Source organism: Equus caballus, chromosome 7 (genome assembly GCF_041296265.1).
Source record: "Equus caballus isolate H_3958 breed thoroughbred chromosome 7, TB-T2T, whole genome shotgun sequence".
Taxonomy (NCBI): Eukaryota; Metazoa; Chordata; class Mammalia; order Perissodactyla; family Equidae; genus Equus; species Equus caballus.
The window spans coordinates 93,468,850-93,495,550 of NC_091690.1; the positions used below are offsets into that span (position 1 = coordinate 93,468,850).

General features: G+C 38.0%; 1 long non-coding RNA gene across 2 annotated transcripts; it reads right to left on the reverse strand.

Moving 5' to 3' along the window:
- Positions 1-1,025: 1,025 nt before the first annotated feature.
- On the reverse strand, positions 1,026-17,346 carry LOC138925058 (uncharacterized). 2 transcript variants are annotated; one of them, XR_011440737.1, is made up of 3 exons: positions 17,222-17,346; positions 15,109-15,214; positions 1,026-1,777 (listed from the first exon to the last, which is right to left on the reverse strand). It is a non-coding gene; the product is annotated as an uncharacterized lncRNA (long non-coding RNA). The 2 variants fall into 2 exon arrangements; XR_011440738.1 differs by lacking the exon at positions 1,026-1,777 and adding an exon at positions 13,991-15,018 and having other exon boundaries at positions 17,222-17,343.
- Positions 17,347-26,701: the final 9,355 nt, after the last annotated feature.

Consider the following 26,701-nt stretch of genomic DNA (forward strand, 5'->3'; position numbering starts at 1 on the left):
ATGAGCTAGAGATGGGAGTTTGAGTCCAACTAAACAAAGAGTTATCAAACAAATATAAACTTTTCAGAGAGCTTGAACTTAGTCCAGAGTCTCTGAAATATATTCATCACAATTTCTGGACATGTTTTAAGCTACGTTGTGGAGATTCTGGGTTCTGTTGTTCTTCTCCAAAGAGTGTTGATGCTTTGTTTTATCAGGTTACACTCAGACTCCTAGCTCTGTCTTGTCTGTGTTGAACAGCATTTCCAATCTGCGTAGTTCTTCTGGTCTTAGCAGAAAGCCACTTTGAGACTGCCGAGTATATGCGTGTTTCAGGAATCACATAACTCTGCCAATTCAGTAGAGTTTATACAGAGAATTAGCGTTTATGTACGGTTAATTGTCATTGCCCTGAGCCCAGTTGGTCAGGCCAGAAAGATGAGTTTTCAGTCAGCGTTACAGCTGCCCTGCACTGCACATGCAGTTGCCCCTCAAGCTAAAGTTGGAAAACTGGGGAACTTACCCAGTGCTGGGCCCTCTTCCAAGTTTTGACTCACTGCCAAAATCTGACAGCTTTTGTCCATCCTCCGGGGACTGTGTAATTTTCCTCAGAGTTTATAGTCGTTTCTTTTGGGAGAGTCCTGTGTTAGGAGCTTACTACATGACACTGGAAGCAAAACTCTCTCTCGGGGACTAGAGAGGGAATTTTAACATAAATAGGAGAGTTGTAAATTTTTTAACTGATTTTTCTATGCTATCTTTTTTGAAGGGAGTTTGTTCCACCAATCTCAAAGTTTTTGAAGAACAAAGAAACAGAAATGAAAAACAAAAGGAAAAAGATCTCATCTAACATCAGATCTTTCCGCAAAGATATCTTATTGGTAGTATCAATGCCCTCTAGGCCAAAACCATACCATCAGAGGGACAAACTTGGGTTTATCGGAAAGAGGCAATAAGGGAGACAGCACACTAAAGTGAAATGATAGCGGTCTCAGTCAGAGGGTCTAAGGAGAGGTTATTAGAGGATTGAGCACATGACAAATTACTTAATTCGGCAGTTAAATAAGTTTTTATTTAGCAGTTGGGAGGCAAAGAGGAGGGCCACAGCTATAATTGATATAGATGCAGTAATCACTGATGTTTGCGAGAAGAAGTGGAATTTTGGTCACATGTGTGGTTTTGTTCTTCTTTTTGTCTGTGTTCAGACATAATTACAGTGGTCTTGTTTTTGTCTCCTGCCTCTCAATCAGCTCTGTGAATTGGTTTCTGTTTGGTACGGCATAGTCTGTAGAGCCAGATTATCTCCAGGCTGACAACAGTCAGGGCTGCTTTTTCTCTTTTTCAGTAGAATTATGACACACAAGTTATGTCATAAAAATAGTGATACAGTTAAAGAAAAAAGAAATTATTTGTGAAGCCATTGTAGTAAATGGCAAACTTGTAGAGTAAAAAATATTCCTTGGATTTCTTTTCTTTTATTTTCGACAAGGGAAGCTGAGCCCAGGCTTGTTAAGATGATTGTTACCCAAAGTGGTAGTGTGCTTCTGGCATGTGCTTCCGGCATGTGCTTCCTTCCTGTGTTCCCGGTCAGAGAGGCCACTTTAAAGTTCAAACTGAGAACTTCTCTTTCTTTATTTTTGGAAAAAGACTCAGTCCTCACAAAGAATCTTTGACGCCACATAGCTCCGAGTAAGCGAGAATTAATCAAGCAGGAATAGCACAGGGGAACAGAGATGCTGCTCTATTAGCAAGGCTTCAGCCACTTTTCTTCTAGCTGGTGACTTCACACCATGGGATGCTGTCAATGGAAAGAGCTTTCCAGCATTATTATATTAATTGCATATCTTTTCTTTCTCTTTTCTATTAAACCAAGGAAGCAATTAGGTCTCTTAAGAAGGTCATTCAAAATCAATTCAAAGTAACATCTGAGAAGGAAATATATATTTTGATGATGAGAAGCAGCAGAAAGAATTTATCAATAGTATTCCTTCTATTCAAGAAATACTGAGGGGAATTCTTCAGGATGATGGAACTGAATCTACATGAAGGGAGGGAATTATCGGAGGAATAAACATTACCAGGAATATAAAAAATATGTGAGGAAAAACAAATATTAAAAAATAAAGACTATTGCCTGTTTAAACAACAAAAAGGGCAATTTGTTGCAAAATTTATAAAATAACATTAAGATACATAACTATAGTAATATAGTGAAACTGATAAACTCACAAGATTAATTAAGACAAAAGAAAATAGCATTAATTATTCATATCAAGAACAAAAGAGAGGGTATAGTAGAGAAGAGTAGATCATAGGAATTTTATGGATGCCACGTTGGTTTATAACATTATGTAAATTTCAGGTGTACATCATTATATTTCAGCTTCTGTATAGACTGCTTCGTGCTCACCACTAAAGGTCTAGTTTTCATCCATCACCGTATGCATGACCCACTTTACTCCTTTGGCCCTCTCTCTCCCTCTAGTAACCACCAATCTGCTCCCCATATCTATGTGTTTGTTTTTTTATCTTCCGCATATGGTGCAAACTTTTCAGACATTCTTAGTTCACAGTATTAAACTTACATGCTTCCAGTAACCAAGAGATGCTTTTCCTAGGTAAACATTCAAGAGAATGAGTGTGTTATGTCCACAAGAGACTTACTACAATAATGTTTATAACGACTTCTTCATGAGTGTCCCACAGTGAAAACAACCCCAAAGTCTATCGAGAAGGAAATGGATAAACAACTCTGGCATCGTCATGCAACAGAATGCTACGCAGGAGGAAAAAAACAATGATGCACACAGCATGTTGCAGACCACTGATGAAAGGAATGATTGATAGCACAGAAAAGCATGAAAATGAAAAGAAAGAAAAGAGAAATCACCCATGATTTCAGCACCTTAAGATGCTAACAGCTTTTGTAAAAAGCGGAAGTTTTTCTCATTGAAGAAGTTTTTCCAACTACGTAAAGGTGTGTCTGGTGTCTAAGAAGCACGCATGCCACATGTATGAATGAGTCTTTTTTCCTATCTTACATGATTGTTAATTTTTCAGTTGAAAGGGGAACATTTCTTCAATGACTCTAAGATATTTAATAATTTCAACTTTTTACTCTAAATATTAAACAAGAACATTTCAATTCTATTTATGACAGTTATTAAAGCCCTTCCTAGATTATTTCTTAGAATTTATTATTTTTATTTGATTATGCCTTTTGTCCAATAAAAGAAAAAAAAGTATGCATGTTTTATGCAAAAAAATGTAAATATCCACAGTACTTAGTAAACTCGTAGGTAAATATGATGAAACTTAAAGATGGCGTTAGATGTTATAAAATATAAAAAGGATAATTTTTAAAAAGAAGGAAACTTGCTTTGATCGAATTCTGTTCTCAAATACTCTTTTCTGAGATTTGTACTTTTTTCCCCCCAAGCTAGTTAACAAAATGACAAATCTATCCTAACCTCTGTTTCTAACAGGAAACCTCAGAGACTTCCAAAGTGACTGTGCCCTCCTGCGTGGCCGAGCATTTACAGAGAATCAAGCGCATTGGACTCATTGCACACCTGCGGTGATCGTTATGGCTTAACTTGTTCTAAATGAAACACTATTTGTCTAAAATTAAGAGTTAGCTTTAAACTCTGTCTCTCATTAAGAACAAAAAATTATTATATTATACCATTCTTTACTCAAAATGAAAAACTAGACATTATCTTTCTGAAATTTGTTTTATAACTGTTTTCTAAGAGTACTTATGTTTTTGACGGGGTTAAAACCTGCTGGAATTCTATCTAGGCCAATAGTTTCAAAATGCTAATACTGTTGAAATGATCTAAATATATTTTAAAGCTCTGAATATTTGAGTGTTGCATCCCCATAGAAACAGTACTATCACTCTGTTTCAACACGAAGTGAGCACAGTTTTGACATTGCAGTGTATCTTCATTAAATTTTCCATTAAGTTAAAATTAGTTCCTAAATAGGAAAAATTTATATTGAACAGGAACAATATATCAGAATTTGAGGGAAATAATTTGCACCAGTAAATAAACAGATTATTGTAAGCTCTTGACATGTAATTTTTTTTAAAGTAAAATTATACCTCTCACTCAAACATAAAGTGATTTTAGTTGATTCATTAATAAATGAGAGCCATTAAGATGTTAAGCCAATCTAAAGGCCACCTAAGGAATTAGGCATATAAAACAGTTAAAAGAATTTAACATAAAAATGTTGAGTTAGATACAAAATTGTCTAATGTCCAGTATGGTCATGAAGCACAATCTCTGTGATTTTCTGTTCCACTGGACAGAAATTATTTGCATCTTCAACAGACAAAAAGCAGCGAGTAAATCTCCGTCCCTACAGAGTTGTAAATTGCATAGTCAATAGAAGTGGAAGTCAGCAGAAGGTGAAAGAAATTTCACCAAGAAGTGCTTCATGCCATTCACCAGCTGGGCTTGTAGGAAGCACTAAAAGCCCCATCTAAATATGCAAATTCCATGTCAATTTCCACTGGAAAACTTAATTGTTAGCAGAAGTTTTTCTTATGGTATGACTTTCTTAATTAAGACCACAATTTACTTATATAATTGCTTTATCGGAAAAAAATATACAAAATTTGGAAACAGGTTAAAGATCACTCTGTGGCCATCTGACTAAGAATTCTGACCTTCAGGGCTTCAATGGTTGGGAAGGTTAATTGCTCACCTATCTCCAAGAAAAGGAGATAAGATTGGCTCTCAGCCTCTCTCTCACAGGACTCTGGTTAGTGCTTCTAGCTAGACCATGTAAGCCAGGTCTTAGGCTGGTTGCCTTCTTGCCTAAGCAGCTTATTTCAGAGGACGCTACCATAGATGGCTCTCACTAGTGAGGAATAAGGAAGTGAGCAGAGAAGTCTCAAATTAAATAAAAGGAAGTAGTGTGAGGAAAGTCTGCCGCTTTAAGAACTATGACTAAAAAAGTTATTGGGACATGATGACTTTATTGTGTATTTATGTAAGAAAATAGACCAGAAGGGAAGAGAGGGTTGATGGCAGTGGGAGAATGTTTAACAAGGAATTTCTACCACCGCTCCAAGGGCAGGGGTCCTCACCATTCCTGTCCGTCAGGATTACTTTGTTGCAATGGAGCAGTGACTGCTGATGTCCCCTCATCCATCGTCTGCAGGAGTTCTTTATTGTAGTTTGTTGCTTCTACTCCATCATTATATATGGGGGGGATTAGACTTTCTGTGGAGAGGACTGCTTGTCACCCCAAAGTCCTGTAATTAGAGCTGGCTGCAAAACTGCATTGAGCTTTATTTGCCTCTGTTGTGGAAAGGCTCATGCTCTATATGTGGGAAGAGTGTACATAGCTTCTTAGGCATCCAGGGGTGCAGATTCTGATAGACACCATTAACTGATTCCCAATATTGATTTCCTCCCCTCTTTACATAGTAGGAGCCCATGCCCCCAGGTGTAGTCACCAAGCAAAATACAGCATGCCCAGTCTCTCTTTGCAATTAGGTGAGGTAATGTGACTATGGGTGCGCTGACAAGATATGAGAATAAATGAAGTGTGCAATATTCCAGTCATCTTAAAAATGCAAACTTTTGCCTTGAGCTTTCTCTCCCCGACCTCCAAACCCACTCAACCCGGAATACGGCACAGACTAGAGAGCCATTAAGTACCGGGTCAAGGTTGGCAGCACCAATCTCTCAGCCCTGGGTCACTCTGTTTGAACAGCACACTAGGGACAAATAAATTTCCATTTTATTTAATCCACTATATTTTTTTGATCTCTTTGTTGGGAAAATTTGTTTTTTTCCCTAAGTAATACAGATGCCAACTTACATTCATTGGATAGGAAAAAAAATTACACCTGCTAGGATGAAATATTAAGGAGCAGGAACAATCGCTTTGAGGAGCAATTTGGCAAAGTCTAGCAAAACTGGCAATGCCCATCCATATATTACCCAAGAATTCCACTTCTTGGGTCAACTCTAGAAAGATGTTTTACACGTGTGCACAAGAGGACATGTGAGAGAATATTCAATGCTTCCTCGTGTGATAGCAAAACATAGAAGAAAATGTAATAGCAAGAGTGTTTGAAAAAAGATGATCATGTGTGATAGGAAATTTATAAGAGTAATTTCGACAAAGAGAATTTTGGGGGAAATTTCAGGGGAAAAAAGCAAAGCTTACTTTGTTTTTTGGGAGAAAAGAGAGGGTGATGATATACCAGGAAAGCAGACATGAACCTGAACTACATAGTCATCTGAGAATGGGTTAGTGAAGACGATTGCTTCATTCACCGGGATGATAATGTAACAGTTACAATGAAAGCATTCACTGGGTATAAACATTAGTAAATCTCAAAATTATAAAGTTGAATTTAATTTTGTAAGCAAAAATTATTTACATATTTGACGTATGCAAATATTAACACAAATCCATAGTATGTGTGATGTTTCCTATTCCTGCTGTAACAAACTAACACAAATTCCAGTGCTTAAAACAACATAAATTTATTCTCTTAGATTCTGGAGGTCAGGAGTCCAGAATGAGTCTTACTGGGCTCAAACCACAGTGTCTGCAGTGCTTCTCCCTTCTGGTCCCTCCAGAGAACATGTTCTCTGTCTTTCCTCTTCTAGAGGCTGCTGGCATTCCTTGCCTTCCAGTCCCGTCACTCAGTCTCTGCTCCCATGACCACATTGCTTTCTCCTCTACTGTATTCAAATCTCCCTCTGCCTCTCTCTTGTAAGGACATTTGTGATTATATGCTGGGCCCACCAGGATAACCTCCCTGTCTCAAGATCCTTAATTTAATCACATCTGCAAAGTCTCTTTTTGCCACGTAAGGTGAGATTCTAATTCAAACAATGCAAACTAGGGGATTAGGTTGTGCACACTTAGGGGACTATTGGTCAGCCTACCACAGTATGTATAGTTTATGTGTACGTACACAAGTGATAAAAGTATAGAATATGCATGAGACTGATACACATCAACTTTAGGATGATGGTAAAATCTGGGGAGGGAAGGAAAGAAAGAGACAGGTGGGGCTTCATCACTTTTTGAAACATTTATTTTCATTACAAAAGTGCGGGTGCAAATTGGACAAATGCTTGCATTTGTTTAACCATGCTGTTATATTTCTGTATGTTTAAAATGTTATGTAGTGAAGTAATGAGTTGTTTTGTAGAATGTTCCTCAAGATGGGTTGGTCTGATGTTTCCTTGTGATTAAATTCAGGTTATGCATTTTTGACAAGAGCACCACTCAACTGGGGTTGGACTCTTCTCACTGCATCGGACCAGGAGACATAAGTGTCGCTATGTCTCATGATTGGTGATCACTTGGTTAAGATGTTGTCTGTGAAGTTTCTCCACTGTAAAGTGACTCTTACCCTTTGAAATTTATAAATATCTGTGGTAAAAAGTTTGAAACTATACAAATATCTTGTTTCTCATCATACTTTCACCCACTAATTTTAGCATCCATTGATGATTATTGGCCAGAAATAATTATTGCTACAGTTTTAGTCAAATATTGATTTTCCATTTCTGTCATTTCTTCCATATTTGTTATTTGGAATTATACCATTAAACAGAGCATTACCTAATACTTATTTATAACAGAATGGGGTCATAAATATTTATTTTGTTCCATGGACATTCTGTTAAATAACTACTGTTATTCTACAAATGTGCCAAGGTCATGAAACACCAAGAAAAATTGAGCTGTTCCAAATTGGAATAGACTAAGGAGACACGACAGCTTAAATATGTGTGACTCTGTACTGAATTTTAATTTAAAAAAGGACATAGGTGGAGCAATTGGCAAAAACTGAATAATTTATATCAATGTTAATTTCCTTGTTTTGATAATTTTACTGTAATTATAAAAGATTAACATTTGGAGAAAGTGAGTGAGGTGAATTCAATAATTCTTCGTATTATTTTGGCAACTTTTTAATGTCAAGGTTATTTCAAAAGAGAAAGCTAAAAATGCAAATAAATTTTTTAAAAACTATAAAGTGAAATTTAACCTTCATATCACTCTAAAACAGACTCTTTTCATTCAATCACACATCTTCACATATCTTTAAAAATAAAAGTTACATAAAGTTTCCTAATGTCCCACAGTTGGTAACTGTGATGGACGTCCCAGGAAGCACTTTTCCAGTCTTTCCTTGCGAAGTGGTGGTGTGTTGTGTTGGCCAATCTGTTCTGAAAGAGCTGTATGACCCTGAACCTCTTTCTTAACATCTCTAAGACTCATTTACAAAGTGAGGAAAACTGCACTGACCTCACAATATCATCATATAGATCAAAAGAAATAACACATTTGAAGAGGTTGACACAATTTCTGGAACATAACATGGCAAGAGTTGCCAGATTTAACAAATAAAAATAGACAGTTAAATTTGAACTTCAGATAATAATTTTTTTTAACATGAACACGTCCAAAAGTATAAGACATGCTCATAAACATACTAAAGAAACATGTCCTGTACTTTATCTGGTGACCCAAAATAAGGCAGCTATAACTGGTAGCCGTTTTTATCAGTGAAATTTGAAAACGATTACCATACATCTCCAGTGGTACATCAAGGAGGTTTGAAAAGCACAGAGGAGTTGGGATGGGGTGAAAGGTAGTTGTCAACTGGGGAAATAATATTTTTGTGGCAGCCCTGATAAAATATCAGCTCCGACAAAGTCCTTTCTTTCCAACGAAGAGGAAAACAGAAGACGAGACAGTTATGTAAAGTGAGACACAGGGAAGAAAAGGAAATCCTGGTGCTGTGGGGCAGAACTATGGACTCTAAAAATTAGGGACTCCTGCCCGCCTCACTTTCCGTGACATCCAGCATGGTTTGGCTCATTAACTGAATTAATTAAGCACTTTAATTAAAAGTCACATTGGCTATAGCAATCAATCAATCACCAAGGTTGTCCCAGTCCCTAAACTTGTCTGTAAGGGGAACATCAAATTTTGTTAATTCTTTCTGGGCACACACACAAAAACCGTCTACGGAAGTATTACTTTGGTATCCTAATTCCCTTTGCCAGGAACCATACTTAGCAACGACTATGAAATGTGTATTATTATTTACATCATTCTAAGGATCGGCAAACAGGCTTACAATATCTTAGCTACTTTATCATAGTCACAAGACTAGTAAGTGACAGAACTGATATTTGACACCACTTCTGCTTTTCTTAAATCAAGATCTAAACCATTTATCAAAACTCATTGAACAGTACACTTAAAAAGGGGCAATTTTACTGTATGTAATTATACCTCAATAAGCTTGTATTTAAAAAAAAGAAAGGAAAATTGGAGTTTTGTGGGCAATGTGAAATGTGAGTCATTTTTGTTCATTTTCTTATTAAAAGCACAAAAAAATGCTATGTAAAATGAAAAACAAAGATAGAAATTAAGAGATGAATTTTGGCATCCTCTGTGCTTCATTTAGAAACTTCGCTCTGCCCCTCAATGGCTGTATGCCTTTGGAAAGAATGACTTAAGGTCCCTGTGTCCATTTCTTCATCTGCAAAATGGGCTTACAATGTTTACTCATGACTTCTTTGAAGATTTAACGAAGTCATGTATATCAAGAGTTAATGGATCCATTCTATGTACATAGTCCATCATGGAGACGTAGTAGACTCGCAGTAAATGGCCTTATTATTGGATTTAAGCAGGTCTTTTTCCTCCATCTGTGAAGGTGAATTGGAAGGGAATAGAATATAGATTGGTGAATTGGAAGGGAATAGGACATAGAGGGAATAAGAATCTCTTATGGATTCGACAAGCCAGGTGTGGAGATGGCAGACAGAAGCATTGATGCTTTGTATCACTGGAGATAAAGCCACGAGAGGGACAAAGAGGCAAAAGGCTGATCAAGGAGGTGGCAGAAAAACAGCCAGGACACAGCCCATACGTCCACTAAGTCTCCCCAAAGATGGGAAGTTCAAAAGTGGTGTCCTCGGGATTCACGCTTTTTCCTTTGCAAGATCTGTGGTTTTGCCCTCTGGAGAAAAGAATTTATTCAGGAAACATTTATTAAGTGACTCATAGAAGCCAGGTACTGGAGGTTTGTGTCCTGAAACTGTCAGAAATAATCTCTTAATATATTTGGGTCATCGAAAAGTGGGGCTGGTGGAAGCCATTAAGATATTGTAGCCCACTGATTTCCAAATGTGCGTCTTAACTTAGACTCCTTCCTTATCCCAGGCAGACCCTGAGTGGAAATGCTTTGTTTGGGAGGTAAAGTGAACATCAGGAAAGAAGGACAAGGAAGGAATGTCCCCTGAAATGGTCCACTATGATGACGGATTCCACTGAGGGTGAGCTGAGCTTGGTTCTTGGCAAAACTGGAAGCCAGTGTCATATATACCCCTCGGAGTACTAGGGAACCAGAGTGCACAGCTCACCAATTCCTGCAGAGGATGCTGAGGTAAGGATGGGGCTACCTCCTCAGCATTTCTGGTCCTCTCGTGGGCAGGCCAAACACAGGAGTGGAGACAGAGACAGCCCTCAGGCAAAAGAAAGCAGTTCTGGCAGATAGGAGTTGGGCAGGTTTGCACTAAAATTGTAGGAGGAAGGGGATGTGGGCGGGGTTAAAGGCTTTGAACCACCACTTTGATAAGAGCTAGGTTAAGCGAACATAAGTGAGTTTTTATACTCCAGGTTTTCTCAATTCTGTTAGTGTGTGAATATGAATGTACATCATGTAGCTTTAAGGTAGGAGCACGCCATGAGTGTTTCCCAAACTGTTTGACAAAGACTCCTTTTATTTCCCAAACACATTATAAGACTAGAATTTCTTAGAAATACTTTAGGGTTCTAAGATCTAATCCAATTGCTTTTATTTTAGAAATGAGGAAAATTACATCTAGATAAGTAGTAATATGCTCATAAGGACTAAAAGTACAGGAATGTAGAAAGAGGAGATAAGTTTATTTGCTGAGAGTTAAGGCAATGGGGCTCTAAAACACGTGACGGGACTTTCCTGTTAAATCTATCCTGTGGTTAGCTTCTTCATTCAAGCTCATTGATTCTTCTCTTAACCTTTAATAATCTGGCTCTATTTTCTGAGACCAAAATTTTCCAGCAACGTGTGTCTAAAATACACATTTTAACTACCACATAAATTATGATTATTTAATAAAATATGTATTAAGCATTAGATAATATGATATCTAATATTAGTTAATATATATCAATGCCATTGTATTATGCCATTGTTATCATGAAAATTCCACCTCCCATGAAGAGAGAACTTGTAATTCTTTATTTTCTATTTATTAGCCCTATGAGAAGATTATACATGTAGGGTTATCCTTACTAAGTGCGGAGGCTGAGGCCTAGAAATGTTGTCAATTTTTAAAACTGGTGACGTAACTTAGATTTAGAACCAAGATTCAAGATCAACAATCAAACCCTTGGGCCAGCCCTGGTGGCCTAGTGGTTCAGTTCAGCACGCTCTGCTTCAGTGGCCGGGGTTCAGTTCCCAGGCACAGATCTGCACGACTCGTATGTCAGTGGCCATGGTGTGGTGTTGGCTCACATACAAAACAGGAAGATTAGTAATGGATGCTAGCTCAGGACAAATCTTCCTCAGCAAAGAAAGAAAATAAAATCAAACACTTGCCTTCTGACCAGTTGAACCTGGTGCTTGTTCTACCAATTTCCTTCCCTTCTCAAAGTTCTTGAGTAAATGATTTAGAAGATTTTAGTGTTGTAATGGCCTGATGTAGAGTTATTGCTTTCTAAAACATTCTTCGTAAACTAGTGGTTTTCAGACGAGAGTTTTATATGGCATACCTTATGAAAATGCCCAATGTGAAGGAAAACCATGATGAAAGACACACCAACTGACCTCAACACACAATTGGGCTATAACGTAAAAAACTTATCCAAACAATGAAATTATTTCTCTCAGTTTGTTGTTTTTATTTGTATTGACCCTAAGTTGTTTCCAGTCCTGGGGATCAGCTGCCTCTAGACAACTGGTAGGGGAAGTCAAATAAAGTCACTTGAGTGTGGAGTCAGGCTCCTGGGAAGAAATTGATCCTAACAGAAAGAAAAGCTTTAATATAATAGCAAAGACAGTTTACCAGTCAGAGGGGACATTCTGAAAAGCATAGATTTCTTGTTTGAAGAAGCTTCTTGCAAGGTCTCTATGGAATAACGCAAGAGATATTTAGTGGTAAAATTCCCAGTTAAGTGAAAAATACAAAAATAGGTATGTCTCTTAAAAGATTACTAAACATTTTGAGGTTCAAAGAACACTATTTAGGATCCATCAGAAACAGCGAAGGGCAGAAAAGGGAGAGAAACAATCCGGACACTTCACACTGGGAAAACTCTGCTTATGGCCCATTTCCACTCCACCGTATGGAAACTGGAAGGAGACTGTGGAGCCAACGCTCACAGCAGGTACACTCTAAGTGTTGAGTGAGGTCAGAAGTGAAATAAGAATATATTCATCACGTGGAACCCATGTCACTCCAGGAAAACTTAGGGGGCTGATTTTGCTGGAAGTTGGGGCGCTACCTTACAAAGTCAGTTTAAGACACTTTAAGTTATGACGACAGTAATAGAAATAAAAACAGCAATGTATATGTTTCGGCTATTTAGTTTTCAAAGCACTTTCACATATATAATAATCTTTAATTTCAAATTATTCGTTACTCCTGGAATACAGAGGGTATCCATATTGTTACTGTTGCCATGTCCCTGAGCCCAAACACATTTCTTAAATAGACAAGGTAAATTTTTTGTTAAAGTTTTACTTATGTCTCTGAGGTCTTTGCATGTATTAAAATACTGTTTCTAACCACTATGCAATCTACTTGATTGTGAAGGTTGGAATATTCCAGTACTTGCAGCAACCGTTCCTGTAGATATATTTCCTTATCCGATAAAAGTGAGGTTAAGAAAATTTTAGAGGTTTTTCGGCAAGAATCAATAATTTGCAAAGTGGTAGAACAAGAATAAATGTAGACTCTTTTAAATTCCATTATTGTATTATGCTTTGCAGATGGTAAACTTTACAATGCAAGATTCATACTATACAAATCTTGTTTCACTTAAATATGACACGGAGAATTACTGTCTAGTGAGTGCTGCAGGAATTCATTGACTTAGTCCGCTCACTGACTTGACACTTTACCACATAAATTGGTTCCACCCTTGCCGCCACTCAAAAGACTGTTGAACTTCGCCATTCATCAACTATGGCTTTGCCAGCCATCCACAGAACACACGTTCCAGCTGCCAACTGTATTAGCTTTTCTGCATAAATGTATCAGAAGCCATGTGGCTTAAACAACACTCCTTTCTTAGCTCACAGTTTATAGGTGAGAAGTGCGGGCAGGCTCCCATGAGTTCTATACTAAGTGTATCGCAAGGCTGAAATCAAGGTGTCAGCCAGGCTGGGCTCTTACCTGGAGGCTCTGGGAAGAATAGCCTTCCATGCCCATTCAGGTGTTGGCTGAATTCAGGTCCTTGCAGTTGTGGGACTGAGGCCTCTCTTTCTTTGTTGGCTCTCACTTGGGGGTATGCCTATCTCCTTAAGGCCACCCTCACTCCTTCGCATGTAGCCCCTCCATCTTCAAATCCACAGCAATGCATGGGGGCTTTCTCAAGCTTCAAACCCCTCTGGCTTTTCCTTTTGCTACCAGTCAAAGTTCTCTGCTTTACAGGGCATATGTAATTATATTGGGTCCACTTAGGCAATCTCAAATAATCTCCCTATCTTAAGGGCAACCGTGCCATAATACATAACATAGTTATGGAGTGATATGTCCTCATATCAGATACGTCACCCTCGATAGGTCATCTTTCTAGGGCCATTTAAAAAACTCTACCTACCACATCAACTTTAATTTTAAGAAAATATTTAATTTAAGAAGTTAGCCATGCATGTTTTAGCAGCAAATTAAATTTTTATGGCAATAGCTATAATATAGTCAATTCATGAACTGACTTTAATACCAGAACCATATAGTTGCTTTTTAAATATTTATTGCTATACTTGACATGTAAGGCATCTATCTATTTGCACTGGGATACATTAATATTTATTTTCTAAAAATAGGTTTGGAAAACAATCATGTGTTGAAACATGTAAAGATAATATATGTATTTCAAATGTCTGACAGCTTTAAACCCAAATAGCTGAAAATTGAGAGAAAGTGACCTTCTTCAAATTTGTTTTGGCAACATCCTTTTGAGATGACGAAACCAATTCAGTCTAGAAACTTCTATCATTACAATTAACAGAAGAAGTTGTAGCTGACTTTTGTGAGCTACAAAAATGGTCACTGAAGGAACCGCCAGTAGACTCTACTGTTAAAGAGATGATTTTCTCTATGAAGTTAACAAGTTTTCTAAAGGAGTATCATCCTATAATCACTGTGGCTTAATTTAGAGTAAAGCGGCTTTTGGATGGGCCGTAACCATTTCAATTCCTCTTGGATTAGAGATGATGAAAACTTACAACTTTGGTCACGTTTTTTAGAATGTAGTTACTTTAAATCCTTTTGGACAGAGGAAAGATAAATCCTTAATAACTGCTTACATGACCATTAACCTGGTTTCATATACCAAAATGATTATAGCGTGGTTAGTTGACAGGCCAAAAATTTGATTCTAAATGAAACTAGGTCCACGCTGTAACTCTTCTACTTCCTCATTAGAATAACTGTCATCATTTTTTCTCCCAGCCTAAGTATATATTATAAAAAAATATATGTTAAGCTTATTAATTGCCCCTAGATTATTCGTGTGAATAATGGAGATGGGAGAATCTGGCCTTGCATGGTTGTTGAGGAAAAGTTCTGGGTAAAAGATGAGCACATCACAGGTGATCAGTAAGTTAGTTTCTCTTTTTAGCTGTCCATCGATTTTCTCATCTCATCTGAACCTGCCTCCCCTGATTGCAGAGACGCACTCTTCTGTTTTATGCCCCGCCATCTACCATGGGAGGAAACCCCATATTCCACTGGTTTGAGCATACTTGAGGGCTTGTGTCACCTGGAAGAGAGAGACTGGCTGAGACCAGCACAGCTAATTGTTCAAGCAGTGGAGAGGAAATAATGGGAGAGATTTAGGGATGAGTATTACCTTTTACTTTTTGATGTGTGGCAAACTCACTGGTGATCATTTTCCATTCAAGGGCAGAGCAATAAAAGCATTTTTCTTTTCTCTTTCTTCCTGTTTCTCTTTTCCTCTTGAAAAAAGAGAAAAGATGCAGAAATTTTCATAATCTGAAATAGATTTCCTCAGAGGAAGACTACTTAAAAGAAAAATGGAAAGGTGTAACAGAAAAAATGAGAACTTGACTAAATATTTCAAAATCTTTGGTAGAGTTGATTGATTATTTTTCTTTGTATTTCTCCAATAATAATAATAATAATAAAAAGGTGTTAACTAATCATCTTTCCATGAGGGTGTAAAAAAGCACATGCGAGTCCAGAGACAGACTTTCCTCACTTGGCAACTGTCAGCCTCTAAGCTTCAGGCAACTACAGAGGTAGGGCTGCGCCACAGCGAGTGGGGTTCTGGGTAATTGGAAGGCCTTTTATTTTTTTAGTGCAAGTTAACATTTGACTTGTAGATTTTATAATTGGAAAACTATATTTGTAAGCCTCAGGAAGTCAAAGGAGGAAACAGTCATCACTGAGGAAGAAACAGAACAATTTTATTCATAGGATATTTGTCTAGATTGCTTTGCATTTTTTTCCTGATCTCATTTTACATCTAGGTTGAACCATAGGAAACCGATGTCTTCTTAGTGCCAAATGAGTCTAATTGTGGGCAGTTTCATATGGTTCAATTGAATGGATGAAATAGACGTAAGACTTGTGATGGGTCTGTGACAGGTAGCGATCATTTTCCATGATGGGATGGCTCAAATGAAGATCAGCATGTTTTGTCAAAGTTTAGGCCATTCTATTAATCATGACATCAGTTTTCCTTCATTTATCTAATGAATATTTATTTATTTATTTATTTTATTTTTTTTTAAAGATTTTATTTTTTCCTTTTTCTCCCCAAAGCCCCCCGGTACATAGTTGTGTATTCTTCGTTGTGGGTTCTTCTAGTTGTGGCATGTGGGACGCTGCCTCAGAGTGGTCTGATGAGCAGTGCCATGTCCGTGCCCAGGATTCGAACCAACGAAACACTGGGCCGCCTGCAGCGGAGCGCGCAAACTTAACCACTAGGCCACGGGGCCAGCCCCCTATCTAATGAATATTTATTGAGTTGTGGCCATGACTGACATTGTCCACGCATAGGGCATAGTCCAGCACAGACAATTTCCTTACTTTCACAAAACTTACATTGTAGTGAGGAGAGATGGAAAATAAATAGTGTAAATAAACTTCATGTGTTAAATAGCAATAATTTCAAAGGAGAAAAAATAAAGCAGGAAAAGAGGACTGGGGTGCGGTAACGGGGAAGGCAGTTTGAAGGGGTCCATCACAAGGAACGGGAGAGGCTGGAAAGGAGTGAGGGAACGGGTACTGTGACTGTCCGCTGGAAACCATGACAGACGGAAGAAACAGCGAGCGCAAAGGCTCTGAAGCTGGAGTTCCCCTGGTGAGGGCAGGAAGCCTGTCTGCTCAGGAGAGAGTGAGCCTGAGGGAGAATAAACAAGAGACAAGATGAGAGCACTTAGCACTGAGCACACACATAAGAGAGAAGGCAACGAGGGCTAAGCCTCAGGACAGCCCAAATTCTTAGGTTCCAGCAGTTGGAGGAGGCATGAGCAATACACTAAACAAGGAATGGCCAGAAGTATACAAAGAAAATTGAGTGATTGAGGAATCCTGAAAGCCAAGTGGAAAAAAAAACATTATTTCAAGCAAGAGAATGCGATCAGTTGCCACCTTTTCCCATTCCTTCCACAGGAATGGGGGCTACAGTTCTGCAGCCAAGCTTTTACCAAAGTATAGTGAAGAATATAGGAACTGAACCAGTTCTTATGATGTTTTTGCAAGTCAGGAACCTCTAGGTTATATAAAATCACGACACATTAAATATATCTGTGTTGCTCCATCCTCCTCTAATAGCTGGGAGCAGCATGGATGATGTATAACACGGATGCACTTTAAACACGGGGCACGTTTCTGCCTATGTGCTGTGGATATTCTATTGATATTGAAAATCTTCTTGAGTCTTCTTTACAGAATACTGTAAGTCAGAGGAAAGCTTACACAGAAATACAAAAACCTACCTACTTGAAAAAACAATCTTCAGTTCTTCCTCCACTTCTGAGTTCTTTGTTTACCGGTAAGTGATGACTCCAGCAACTCAAGTGGGTCTTGAGAAATATCAGTAACCTTTAACTCACACTCGTTTATGAAGTCGTCTGGCAGTTGCTTTTATACACAGAGCTGATTCCGGAGACAGCTTCTATTTCCAGCTCCACAGATGAGTCATTTAACCTCTTTGCGCCCTTTAAAGATAGGAATAAATTGTTCCTTGGCGTCCCTCACCAGGAGGAAATGACTGTTGGTGAGATAATGTCTATGGAACAATTTGAATGTCTCACAAAAAAAGTGCCAAATGTTTCCAAAGCACCTTGCTGGATTTTCTCACCCAGAAGCTGAAGAGGAAACCCACGAAACTGGATTCTTTCAGTGACTTTCTGAATATCAGGGATGAGGGAGATCCCTTCCGGCCTGCAAGAGGGAAGTCATCGCTCTGGTTGTACAGTGGTTTCAGGAGGGAGACTTGCCTGTCTAATAAATCCCTGATGAATAGTTTCTGCTTACACAGTGGTTCACTAGGCATATCAAAAAGATGCGCATGGAACTGTCAAAGGCACGAAGGATTCCAACTTCGGAGAATGCAACTCTCTCCCTTGTTTCCTGGTTTGTGGCTCTAGCGTCTACTACTTTGGCCTAGGCAGCAACTCTGGGAGTCATGCTAGTGTTCTTCTTTATCCACCACATCCACTCCTTTTCCAAGCCCTGTCCATGTCCATCATCACTTTCATACCTAGCACTACTTGCCTCTTCATGATTACTATTTCTCCTTAGTCAGTCTACCAGTGTGCTCTTGCCTTGGTTATTATGGTCTTCTCCCACTGTTTGCTCGACTTACTGTCTTACACTTCTCCATTTCATGCTTCACATCCATGGCACATACAATTCCTTTTGTCTGGTTCCTGGTTCTTCTATCAACCCTTTACCCTACCACTCCCAAAATACAACCTTTGCCCCAGCCGTGCTGAATTATTCATTGTTCTCCAAAAGCACAGTGCTATTTCATACCTCTGGCATTTGCACATGTGACTTCCATCAGGAAGTTCCCTCTCTCCTGCTGCAGGAGCGACAGTAAAGGATGGTGGTTCCAGGGAGGGCTTCCACGAGGATCAAATGCCATCCTCTTTTATCTAACTAGACATCTTTGGACAAAGTTCTGAATTTCTCTGTCCCTCAACACCTCTTCTCCAAAATAGAGATAGTAATAATACCTACATCATAGATTGCGATGAGGTCAAATGAGAAAATTTATGCAAATAAAGTCCTCAGCATATATTAAGAAGTCCAAAGCATCAGTTATTACTTCTATATTTTGGCTAAGTCTTACTTACACTTTAAGTCAAAACTTGCCTATTTCCTTCTTGTAAACCTTTATTACCACCTCCTGCCCCATAGTAGGGTAACTGCTCCCTCCCTCTTTTTTCCTACTCCTTTATCTTACGTAGACAGTATAATAAGCCTGACGCCTGTGTGAAATTACTTGTTTACATATCTGTCTTCTACACAGGATTATGAAACGTTATTCAAAGCTGATCCGGGTCTTATTTCCTTGCCAAATTCTGGCAAACAATAGGTTCTTAATAAATGTGTATCAAAGAAATAAAACTAGCATCACTGACCTTCTTCATAAAATATCCTGCAGAGATAAAACCAAGACCTCTCTTTTCTTCTCCTGGAGAATACGTGGTCCCCTAGAGCTTCTTGGTAGAAATGGCTTTGGGTTTATAAGTGTGATTTGTTTTTCCAACTGACTTCCTTATGGACATGCAAAACCACAATGATATGTTCAATAGAGAGTCCAAAATGGCTTGTGGTAGTTACAGTTTAGCACGCTCTAGAGTCGAGATTTTTATCACAATATATTATGAGTTTCACACTTTTTGGTAGCTAAAATATTTGGGATGAAAACTGGTTATTACTAATCTGTCTTTACTGAACCATGTTGATTACATAGCTTGAGAATGGGATACTGAACGTGTACTTTAAAAATGCAGGTTCACATATAAACTGGAAAATTTTTAAGTTATCCATAATTAAGCCCTGAAACAAAACTCTGCATATTAAAATGGAAGCATTGATAAGCTATAATTTTATTATAAAAAGCTAACTTATTAAAATTTAATTTTAAAAGTATGAAAAGCCAACAATTTTTAATTCTTTGAATTGACGTTGCTGTTACTATTTCTGAAAGCATTTTTTTTTTTTAAAGATTTTATTTTTTCCTTTTTCTCCCCAAAGCCCCCCGGTACATAGTTGTATATTCTTCGTTGTGGGTCCTTCTAGTTGTGGCATGTGGGACGCTGCCTCAGCGTGGTTTGATGAGCAGTGCCATGTCCGCACCCAGGATTTGAACCAACGAAACACTAGGCTGCCTGCAGCGGAGCGCGCGAACTTAACCACTCCGCCATGGGGCCAGCCCCTCTGAAAGCAATTTTTAAACTATGCTATACGCTGAAAGAAATAAAAGAACTGCAACTTTCTTGATAATAACAAAGAAGTTTCTCATTAGGCATTTGGAAGACATTGAATTATATTTTTTTTTAGTAACTTGACATTTGTCCCTAATAAACAAGTTAAAAAAAAAGTGATCAATAACAAATTGTTTTTGCTTCGAACACACTCCAGTTCAGTGAGTCATGTAAATAAAAGATGAAAGTAAAGACATCTCTTATTGATGGCTTCTAGAAGATTCTTGTTTCTTTCTGTACTGCTTTGAGCAGCTTAAGACGGTATCATCTCTTCCAAAGTAAGGTTGGATGGTAAATGTTCATTCTGCGGTCCTCTTGGCTCCCACTGATCTCAGTGAATCTCTTGGGGCAGCATACTCTTTAGTCCATGGCGTTTAAAGTACCAATGCTTTGTGTAATTTCAAATAGTTTGGGGAAATATTCCTTATGAAAGGTAGAAGTAATACTTTAGTTTCCATCCTAGATTACAAGTCAATCAGAGCTTTAGGATCTAGACCAGAAGTGTTTAAAATTTTGAATATCAGTTCGGTTTTCAGGGATATGAAACAAATTTGAAAAGAAAACGTGACCTATCACCAGGATAGTGAGCATGTTGAGTTCTCTGCTTGGGAATGGTGCATTTCCCCTGTTCTTTCTAATAGAAATGGAATACATGCATGATCCTGGCCTGCCACTTACTAACTATATGTGGGTTAAGTTACTCAAACGTTCATGTCTTAGTTCTCCTTCTGTAAAAGTGTTTAATCACACCTACTGTATTAATTTCCTATTGCTGCTATAACAAATTACCACAAATTTAGTAGCTTAAAATAACACAACTTTATTCTCTTACAGTTTGGTAGGTTGAAAGTCTGACATAGATCTCACTAGGCTAAAATCAAGATGTTGTAAGAGCTGTGTTCCCTTCTGGATGCTGTAGGAGAGAATTCATTTCTTTACTTTTTCCATATTTTAGAGGCTTCCCACAGTCCTTCGATCTTGCTGCCTTCCTTCCTCTCAAAGCCAGGGATGTGGCATCTCTCTGACGATTCTCCCATAGTCACATTTCCCTCTGACTTCAGTCGGGAGAAGCTCTCCACCGGTATGGACGCATGAGGTTAGACTGGGAGCATCTAGATCATCCGGCTTCTCTCTAATTCAGGGTCTAGACTGATCACAATTTCAAAGTCCCTTTGCTATATAGGGTAACATATTCACAGGCTCCAGAGATTAGGACGTGGGCATCTTTGGGGGTCTATTATTCCACCTACCACAGCTGCATTGAGGTTTTCTGCATCAATTAGAGATGATTTTGTGAGGCTGTACAGTTGCAATGACTGAGCTGTGAGCTGGCAGTTACAATGACTGAGACAAGTTCCCTTCTTCTCCAGGACTTTTCCTTCTCTGCAAACTGTGGTGCTTAGACCATTTTATTTTTAAGTTCTTTTTCCAGTGGTAATATCTTGTAACCCTGGAATGGTGACTCCTGGAGTAAAAATATTTGGATTCTACTAAATTAAATGGAGGAGAGTGATTTAAGCTTCTTAAAGTATGTTTAACCTTAGTCAAAATCAATCTTGATTAAAATCATGATTCACTACACTCAATTTTAGTTTTTTAGCTTCCTAGTTTCTTTTTCTGAGCAGTTCTAAATTGTTATAAGAATTGATATTTTACGACTTTCATTATTTCTTAGAGGTCTCCCGAGAAAAAAATAAAAAAATTTATTTAAAATATAATAAAACTCATTCTATCTTGAAACTACCATATGAGTCTTGAATTCTTTTATAAATCTAAGATATATTGTTGGATCTTAGTGATATCATTTTTCCAGTATCTTTAAACATTTAGCTATTTTATTCATCCTGAAATTTATTTTATCATTGCTTATCACTACTCATCAACTATTCCCAAGAATACTGTAAAAATAGAAAATAAAAAAGAAAATATAACAATGAAATCATTGGTTGTCCTTTTAATTTGGCTTTAAATTGGAAAGAATTGTGTTTATAAGGTCTGAATAAACTTCTTGATAGAGAAATGAGAGACTGAACCTGCTCAGCTCTTTGCTTCCTTAGCACCTTATGTTTACTTTATTTATTGCACTTCTCCTACATTATGTTATTTTATTTGTGAACATGTTGTTTTTACTCCCTAGATATTTCTCTGCTTGAGATTTTTACGTACTTTACCACTTGGTTCAGTAGTTGAGTTTGTGAAATGAGAATGAAATCAATGCATGAACAAACAAACCTTGCTCAGTTGCTAAGAAGTGGGTTCTAGAATTCTGGAGTGTAGCACAGAGAAAAAAAAAGATATCAAAAGGAAAGTTAGTGACTCTGCGTTTCCTAGGGTGTGTATATTTGTAAGGACTTGTATAGATAGTTGACACAGCTAAAATTAGTGCTACAATCTAATGTGACTGGTTAGGGAAAAGAAATAAATGATTACTATAGTTGAGCACAAGCACAGATAAATTCAGTCTCTATTGACATGTGATTTGCACAAACAAAAGAATACTATATTAACACACAATTGGAGCACCTGATGCCCTCTAAGCTGAAATTTTCTAATTGTTAAGATGATGATAATGGCCTTTGACCCATATATCTCCTAGAGTTTATAGAAGAAATGAATAAAAAAATATGTGAGAGTCTTGATGAATAAGTCATTAAAGATCAACACTGCTTTAGTTACTGTTTTGCCACTTATTGATCTGTTATATAGTATTTAAATTTCCTAACTCTGTCTGTCCATTCCTTGAAAGGAATAAAGGTAATTCTTTTCTATAGTTGCTGCATAAGCCCAGGGCTTCCACTCAACCGGCCAGGATTTCTTTCAATATTGATATCAGTGCAGAGAGCTCCAGTAGGGGTGAGATTAACTGAAAAAGAATAAAGCTGATGAAATACATGGTATTAAGGATATTAGCTGATTTTTCCCCCTAAAATCACCAAGTGGCTGATTATTGAAAAGTAGTTGAGACATTTATGATACTTTTCTTTTTAATTCAAGTACTTTTTAACCCAAACATACACATACAAAACCGAATATTCAATGACCCATGTAGGGGAGGAAGACATCTCCTCTTCCCAAATGGGGGTTCGTCTGGCTGGAGAACGAATTAAATTCACATGAGACAGAATAGCAAGAGAAAATTAAACAGAGCTTTAAGAGGAACCATGGCCCGGGGCCTTTCTTCCCAAAGGAAGAAAGGGCACCGAAGAAGTAGGGTGCACAGAGTGGTTATATACCCCCAAACAGGGTGTTTCACATGTGATTGAAATGTCCCTCCCACAATAGTCACAAGATTGCCCTGTCGCACAGCGCTTGATGGACACAGCAGGCAGTGGTCTGCTGTCTCAGAGGGCGTAGCCAGAGGCAAGTCTATTGTCTGGAGCTGGGTGGTCACAGGTGAGCTCAGCAATCAGTTCCTAGCCTAAAGAAAGATGCTTAATCCTTAAAGAAATGCCAAAGTTGGGAGGGGGAGGGAAGTCAGTTACAGGAGGTTACCAGACTAGCACAATAAAATGCAGATTTAAGTCCTTGCCTTTGGCATTGATTAAGAGTTTCTAGAGAGAAGGTCATCTCCTTTCTTCTTCCTGGTACAGAGAGGGAGGCACCTTTACAGATAGAGATTTACCTTACAAATGTAAATGTGTCCTAAGGAAGGGCAAGTTCCATTCCTCAGAGCCTCCTTCCCTGTCCCAGTTTATCAAAAGCAATCAGCCTCAAATAATCCTGATGCCAAAGAGACATATCTTGGGGTGGCCAATTCCAGGTCCCCACATCCATAAAAAAATAAATTAGTGATTCATCTGGATGACTTTCCATTTAAATCAATCCAAAGAAAAAATTATTTGAAAATAGTCCTATTACAAGTGTTAAAATTCTCACTAGACAAAAGGAAATTAGTAAGATAGTCATTTCTCTTAAGATGTTCAATGTCTAGTGGGAAAAATAAGGTAATATTATACAAATAATATTGATTCAATCAAAATATAACTTGACAAATACCAAAAGTGAGATATAAAGCTCATTATGTAGGCTTTTGGCACTGTGTGGTTATGAAAAACATAGAATTTGTCACACTAAACCCTTGTTTCTTGAAACTTTATATGTAAGAAATATTGGTAAATTTGGATATATGGATGAAAAGGAAGTAATGCGTATATGTGACCTTTCTATACTGGCTTTCGCATTTCCCAAGTGAGGTATGAAGTCTGTTCATTTGTTCTAGAATTTGGTCTCCCAATAACAGTGGTCATGGTAATAATGACCACTCTCTGTCCCCATATCTCAATGAATGGTGTCACCATAGAGCCTGGCTATGTCACTCAAGCAAGAAATTTAGGACTCATATATAGCATCTCCCTATACATTCAACCTATCATCAAGTCCTGCTGATTTTACATCTTCAACATTTCTCAAATGCCTTCTGTCTTCATCATCCTCACTTATAGGGCCCAAGCTTAGGGCCTCCTCTGTCTACTACTTAAACTATTGTGACACCCTTTTTTGACTCTCTGTCCCTAAGGGATGCCATACTTCTAAGGAAAATCTGACCATGTCATTCCTACTTTGCAACACTTCAGTGGTCTCTCATCACCTTTTGGGCAAAAAGAAGTTCTCTAGCATAGCTTACAGGGGCCTCCATTGTTAGGCCCTGCTTCTCTTTCCCTTTATCACTGCTAGTCCTCTTTCACAAAGGATGCTCTAGTAACAAAAAAGTTATTGGGATTCCTAACAGAGACCATGGTATGTCAAGGTTCGGAGCTTTTACTAAATTCTTTCCCTGTGTTTGGAATTTTTTCTCTCTTTCTCTTTTTTTATTGTCTAAGTAACCCATTTTCTAATATGGAATTCAGTTATCTTCTCCATTAATATATTCTAGAGAGCCCCAACCCCAAGGATGTGTTAGGTGAACTATCTTTGCACTGGCAGACTGCGCATCCCTCTATCCCAGCGCTATAGTGTGATGGTTAAGACTGGGGCTAGGAAGATTAATGCAAAGAGATTCAAATCCCTTCTCTTTCATTTGGGAAATTACCTAACATTTCCAAGAAACCATATTCTCATCTCCAATGTTAAGTTTAAAATGATAATTAAATCATCAGCTTGTGACAATCACATGGTATTATGCAAATAAAGTAATTAGCAGAGGACCCAACACATAGGAAAGGCTCAGTAAATGTTACCCGTGGCACCAACCCTTACCATGGTGAAGTGAAATTATTTCTTATTGTTTTCCTCACTAGACTGGGAAGATTTGAGAGCACAGCCCCTGCATTATTCATCTGTGTTTCTCCAGAGGTTGGCCCGGTGCCTGAAACATGGTAACCACCTAATTGCTGTTTGTTGAACCAAAACAAGCATATTGATCTTGTTCTACCATTTATAGATACTATTAGGTATATTGTCACATTGTAAAAAAAAGAAGAACTCATTCGCTGTAGACTCAGGTATTGCATCTGTTTTGTAGATGAGGAAATTAAGGCATGAAGGGGTTAAGGTAATTGTCTGAAGTCAAGAACTAGGAAGCAGCAGGCTAGTTCTGGCACTAGATTTTCTGAAAGCCAAGGGTTTGTTATATCTACTCTAGCACAGAGCATTCTCAGCATGGAAACACGGCTTCTTCTGACAGGTTTCCTCATTAGCTACAAGTGTCAGACATGGCATTTAAGCTTGTCATCATTTGCCCTTAACGCATCAAGGAATTCAGATTTTGTACCAAACAAAACCCATAGGTGTGCTTCTGGTGGCAACATAAGGGGTTCAACAAATGACCCTATATTGATGCTCGAGCACAGCTCATTTCCTGAAAATTGCAATGGACTACTTGATTGGAATGAAGCATTGGACTGTAATGAGAATCCCCCTATAAAAAACTTTTCCTGGTAAGAGAAAGATTATTCATGGAGAAAAAAATTACAGTGACTTTTTACCATCCTAAAAATACCCAAAGACTTGATCACAAGTAGGCCATAATGAATACAAGTAATTAAAGCAGCTACCTACCGATAAGCAGCAAGTCATTTTCTCTCTTTAAATTTGACTACATTAGCTGAGCAAGGAGAGTCTTGCCTGCCTCTGTCACTGGGAGCACCAGGCCTGCTGCAGTGGGCTTGATCTACTCTAGAGTCTTGCTGTGGCCAGGGCTTTATTCGGATCCTTAGGAAGACTTTCTCCCCCTCTGCTGTCTATCCAGCACTTGTCCATTCTTCACGAAGAGCATATTCTTTCTCTCTGGGCTTTCTCCAAACAAAGGTATCATGGGCTATGTAACACATTAGGTTGAAGCATATAGAACTGCCAATAATCAACAATTTCTGGCCTATAAAAAAATAGAAGATTCTTATGTTTTCAATCAAACGTAGGTGCTCTGAACTCACCATCTACTACTATCCATTCCTCAATTTGGTATTCCTAAGATCTGAGAGTCCTTTGTTTGGAAAGTTGTTAAATAACCATACAAAAAGCCCTAAAGCATAATACATACAGAAATATGCCTATATGTCTGAGTTTGTGTGCATATCCTGCGGATGTGTATGCAGATGCACAGCCTGTGAAGTAATGCAAACAAATGAGAAGGGAAAGAAAGGCAACTTTTTTTATGGCCTCCCAAATGCCCCACTGCACAATTAGGGTCTCTTTTTTATATTCCTTTATTTTAGCTTCACAGCCTTGAAAGTAGGGCCTCATTATACCCATCACAGAAAGAAACAAACAAGCAACAGTGACAAAAGAAGAAAAAAAAAAAAAACAGCTTCAAAAAGCCAAATCACTCAATCAAAGTCATGTAAGCTTAGCCAGGTTTTACACCCTAGCCGAAGAGTCTCAAGAAATCCCTCTTGTCCTCTTATTTTTACTGCACAGTGCCACAACATGTTTATTTATTATTTATCTTTATATATTTATTTTTAAGTTATTTTATCTATTTTTAGTCATAATTTATATACATATAATTTTCCTGCAAGTCAAACCAAGAAGGGGCATTAC